We start from the raw sequence: 6,000 nt of genomic DNA, 5'->3' as shown, positions 1-6,000 counted from the left end.
GTGTAGATCTGCTGCTGAGGCTTTTTAATGGAAATATTCATTTCACCTTCATTTTTTAAAAATATTTTTATAGAGAGAATTCTAGGTTGACATTTTTAAAATTAAGGACTTTAAAGGTCCTGCTACAGTGTTTTTTGTTTTTCTTATCTTGCACGGTTTAAATCTATTTTAATTCTTTTTTCCTGTTTTTGTCTTTTTGTTTTCCAAATTGTCTTTATCACTGATTTTCAGTAATTTGGTCATGCTGTGCCTTGGTGTCATGTTTTATTATTGTTTTCATTAGTTATGATTGGGATTCACTTACATTCTCAGATCTGTGGCAATAGTGTTCATCCAATTTAGGGAAAATTTGGTATTAAAAATTTTTTCTTTTCCCTTTTTCTTACTTGCTGTGAAACTACACATTATATTTTTTCATGTTTGCTTATGGGTCATTGAGGACAATTTTTTGTCTTCTTTCTACGTATTTCAATTTGTATACTTCCTGTTGCTGTGTCTTTAAGTTGTTATATCTTCAGTGTCTAATCTGTTAATTCTATTTAGTGAGTTTCATCATAGGTATTAGATTATCTGTAGAATTTCCATTTGGTTCTTTTTGATATCTTTTATTTTCCTTCCTCATTATGTTCATCTGTAAAGCCTTAACTTTATTGACCATAGTTATAATAGTTCTTTAAATATTTCTGTATTAATCCAATCATCTGTTTAATTTCTGGATATTTCTATGGACTGCTTGCCCTACTGGTTACTGGTCATATTTTCCTGGGCCTTCATGTGTCCAGTAACTTTTTATTCAAGTCTACCCATTTTATGTATTTACCAAAAACAACAAATAAATCAAAAACAATGGATGGCTGTTAAAAAATAAAGGTGTAGAGACGGGAGTGGAAGAATGAAAACTAGGGAAATAAAATGCTTGATAGTTTTCAGGTTTGCCACCAGAGATACAATATTTTAAATACTTTGAGAAAGAGTGACTTTTAAGAATATTATATTTCAGATTTTCAGCACTAACAGATTGCATATATACAGTTCATTTACTTTTAATAAATTGGCAATTGATATTTTATTAAATGGGGAATTAAGAATATAAACTAAACTTTGTCTTAAATTGATTTTTTCTTGGCCTTTATTTTTATGACTTAAAGTATAAGTTATATTTTGGGAGATACTTTCTAGACATTTGGGAAGTTTGGGTGCTATATGAAGAAAAACATTTAAAGATATATCATATTTCAGATATAAACATCTTGTTTTCTTGAATGTAATTTATTTATTGGTTTAAAATACCTCTTCTGCTCTCAAGATGGTGCCTGTTAACCTAAACGTAGAATATATTTATTACATACAAAATATTTCTTAGCCACTTTTAAGCAGCAATGTTTTATCTAAATGGATGTTCATTTATACATCCTGATAATTATTTAAATTGTTACTTAACCTCACTCTGGAAAAAAAAATAAACCTTAACATTGAAACAACAACAAAAAAGTCTAGCCATTTTATTTTTTTGAGTATTGTATTGGGGGGGTATACTTTTTAATTTCATACTTTGTTTGCCCTTCATTTATGTCTTGATTTTTTCAAGAGGTACTTTTTAAAGCTTTCTTGGAGCAGCTCTAGAGTAGCCTTCTCTTTCAGGCCACTCCTCACTATTAAGACATTACCTTTTGAGGGTTATTAAACATCTAATATCGTCAATTAGGTTTCTTCCCTCTGGCTTTGAGAACTCAAGTGATTTCCGGACTTGTCTGAGCTCGTGGGATTTTTCAGATTTTGGTTCCCTGGAAATAGCTCTTTCCTTGAAAGTTCTTTACCTAGACTTGTAGAGCTCTACTGACCCATGACTAGATTAGCAGTCAGCCATAGTCTCAAGGGAACTCCTACACAAATTTCTGGAGCTCTTTTTTTTTTTTTTTTACTTTTTTTTTCTTTATTTATGATAGTCACACAGAGAGAGAGAGAGAGGCAGAGACACAGGCAGAGGGAGAAGCAGGCTCCATGCACCGGGAGCCCGACGTGGGATTCGATCCCGGGTCTCCAGGATCGCGCCCTGGGCCAAAGGCAGGCGCCAAACCGCTGCGCCACCCAGGGATCCCTGGAGCTCTTTCTCTACATAGCACCGTCCTGTCTTCTAAATTCCAGCCCTTCAGCCTATCCAACTCTGATTTTTCTCTTTAATATAATAAGACCATTTGGTTCCTTTTGAGTTTCCTTTCTCCATAGTATAGTCCAGAAACTGACTCTAGGCAGAAAGCTGTGGCAATCGGAGGGTTCATGCAGGATTCCTTTATCCTTGGGATTACAGTCTGTTGTCCGATGTTTGAAATCAATTGTTTCATACATTTTGTTCAGTGTTCTATTTGGTTATGGTAAAAAGAGAAGTCCAGATCCTGTTACTGCCTCATGGCTGATAAGTATGTTATTGGAAATATACTACTTTAATCCTGACATATTTTATTTCTTTACTACATTTAGTAAATATTTATGGGACACCTGCTGAGGAAATCTAGAGATAAGTGAGTCACAGACTAATACTACTAAACAAGTAAGAAGTTACAGTATTGTGGTTGCTTTCAAATATAGTCCCAAAATTCTTTAACACTCCTTTCATCAAGAATTGGGTTTATTTCCTTTCCCCTTGACTGTAGACACTATGACTGCTTGTCTAGTAGAATGTAACTGAAACGATACTGTGCCCATTTCCTATCTCTTAGGAAACTAGCAGTTTATTTTTCCTGTCTTAGGAAAACTAGCAATCTTAGGAAACTAGCAGTTTCCTTTTCGTCTCTTGGAATGCTCAGCCCAATATGCTAGGAGCAACCAAGCAGACACATAGGAGGTCCCATATAGCTATTCTAGCTGACAGCTCCAGTGACCTAGCCAACTGCCAGCATCAGTTGCTAGACATGTAAGTGAAAAAGGTTTCAAACAAATGCCAATTCCAAGGTGCCTTTGAGGCACCCCTGCTGACACTGTGTAGAAGGGAAGCAATCTGTGCCTGCAGAGCTCTGACTATATTTCTGATTGGTAATCAAAAGGAATGATTATTGTTGCCTTAAGACAAGTTTGGAGGGGTTTCTATATAGTAAAAGACACCTGGAGCAAATATAATACCATTAAGTGCTGTGACAGAGGTGGCCAATAATTAATTCACATATATTTATTATATGCCTGTTACTGGTCAGGTACTGAGTCAGGGAAGGCTTTTGGGAAGTGAAATCTGAGTAGAGGTTTAGAAAAGGTATCGAATCAGAGAAGGAAAGGTAGAAAAAATTGCTTGTTCGAAGATATGAAACCATGGAGCATCAGAAATGTTAGACTACGAAAAAAGACTGAAGAGTTGAGGTACTAGAGACCAGCTCAGTAAGGATATACTTACTAAAGCATCAGAATTTAACCCTGAAGGCAGGAGACTACTCTGCAGAATTGTAATCATGCAATTTATTTAAAGACTGTATTCCCCATAGGATATACTTCAAAAAAGGTTATCTCATATAGAGCATTTGTCCTTATGTATACAGAATGGTACCTGGCTCACATAAGGAATGAATAAATATGTATACCGAGTGACTGAAGAACCATGTGAGAATTTTATAGGAATGACACGGTCAGATCTGCGTGTTAGAAAAATCATTCCATCAGGGGTTTGGAGAATGGTTTGGAGACAGGTAGGAGCATTAGTCAGTTCTGCTGTCCTAAGAAATGTTCATTGATTGGAAAGCTTAAACAACAGAAATATATTTTTGGAAGCTTTTAAGTCTTAGACCATGGTGCCAGCATGATCAGGTTCTGGTGAAAACTCTATTCCTGCTTTTCTTCTGTGTCCTCACAAGGCAAAGAGAGCAAGTTCCCTGGTGTCTATTCTTAAAAGGGCACTAATCCCACCATGAGGGCCCCACCGTCATGACCTTATCTAAACCTAATTACTGAATGATCTATCAAAGGCTCCATCTCCAAATACCATCAGATACCAGAGCAGGGCTTTAGTGTCAATTTGGGTGGGATGCAAATCAGTCCATAGCAGTAAGAAAGGAGAAAAGCATAGTAGAAAGTGGATGTAATAATTCATATAAGAGATGATGAGGGTGTGTACTAGTGTGAATAATCTTTCTGGGGTATTTCTTTTCCTAAACTTTAAAATTATAGATTTTTCTTGGAATAACTCCATTTGCACATTGCTATTGTTTTTTAATGTAGATTTTTCAAAATCGAACCAGAAAAAAAAAAAAGGATTTAACATTTTAAAATTAACCACTGAATTTAGTAAACACATACTATAGAAATGTTTTACTGTGAAATTGACAGTCAATTTAAAAAACTTTTGATATTAAAAGTGCAACTCCTGCAGTTTCAATGTTTTAAGGGATTATAACGGAAAGCTAACCTCAAAATACAAACCCATCTCAGTTTTCATATTTGGCTTTTATGTTAAATATAACAATAGTATTAAAAGTTCTACATTTAAAAGTTATTTATAGTATAGTCATCGTAAAGTCCCCGAGTAGGTAAAGTAATTCTTTTAGGTCAGAAGACATGGATAATGCCACCAATACTAATTCCTTCACTATTCCCAATGCTTTTACATATTGATGATCAAGGCTTGAACAATTTGGTCACTGGCTTATTGCTGGCAACAGTAATTCAGTCTCCTTAGTGAAGTAAAAGCACATCCAAATGCATTTTCATAAATATTTGACTTTGATGCAGAGTGCCTATGATTAAGGTGCCCCAGGCACTGCTCAGGAGCTTAAGATGGACAAGCTGTCACTTGATTCTGTCAGCCCAGTCATCAGGAACCAGTTTTTGAGAGAGAGAATGTTCTGCTTCTATCAATAGTGATGTTTTAGAAGAATTTAATACTTGCCATACGGGAACACAAACAAGCTTTTGGCATTGGTTCCTTAAAATGTTAAGGACTGGTGTTACTAACATACCACATTTTTTTACATTGTTGTGTTTTGTTTCTGAAAGAAATATAGGCTCATTAAAATATCTGGAATATATAAAATGCACAAAAAACAAAAAAAATCATCCCAAATCTTAACCATATGTGGTTCTCATTTATTTCCTTTCAGACTTTAAGAAAATTGGGAGTATTCTGTAATTTTACATGTTTTTGCAACCTTTTAAAAACTTACGTATTTAGATGTCTTTGTATGAAAATAAAGACCTATATAACCACCTTTAGCTGTGGGGAGTTTTTACTATAATCTACTTGGATATTAATAATGATCTCTTGCACTTATTTGGTGCTTACTATATGCCAGGCAGGCACTCAAGGGCTTGGTTTGTATTCATCCGTTTGATCCTTCACAACCCTATTATTATTCCTGTTCCTCACGGATAAGAAACTGAGGCGCCAAGAGGTGAAGTAATTCATACCACTTCTTAATATTGGACAATGTTAGTGGTTCACAATACTTTGGTATTATAAAAACTGCGTTTATATCGTTGTTCATGTTCTTAAAAAATATCTTTCCCTGCGTGGAACCGGCTTCTCCCTCTGCCTGTGTCTTTCATCAATAAATAAAATCGTAAAAAAAAAAAAAATCTTTATGATGAATTCCATGAAGAACTGCTGGGTCCAGAAGAGTTCTCATTTCTGAAAGCTCTTCTAACAGACGTTCAGGGGTGTCCTTTGGGAAGACCCCGTTAACTTAGACTTCAGGCAACAACGTGAGTCCACGATTCCCCACATCCCATTTTAATCCCTGTCGGACAAAAAACGTCATCTTCACTTTTGGGAACGAAGAGTGTTCATTGTGAACGGTGCTTGTAAGCATTCTTCGTACACCGATCCCGTCGATGACAAGTCCTAGACCCTTGTTTTCCACGCTACGCTTCGAGGTGCTCGGATTTAGGTATGATCCACGTAATTCCACTTTGAGCGCAAACGCTCCTCCTCTGTCCCAAGCGGGACGCAAAGCGTCTGGGTGCTTTCCTTAAGAAATCCGACACGACGTAGGCACCGCTGGTTAAAACACTCCTTAAAACAAC

Source organism: Canis lupus, chromosome 2 (genome assembly GCF_003254725.2).
Source record: "Canis lupus dingo isolate Sandy chromosome 2, ASM325472v2, whole genome shotgun sequence".
In the NCBI taxonomy this organism is placed as follows: domain Eukaryota; kingdom Metazoa; phylum Chordata; class Mammalia; order Carnivora; family Canidae; genus Canis; species Canis lupus.
This window is presented reverse-complemented; position numbering follows the sequence as displayed.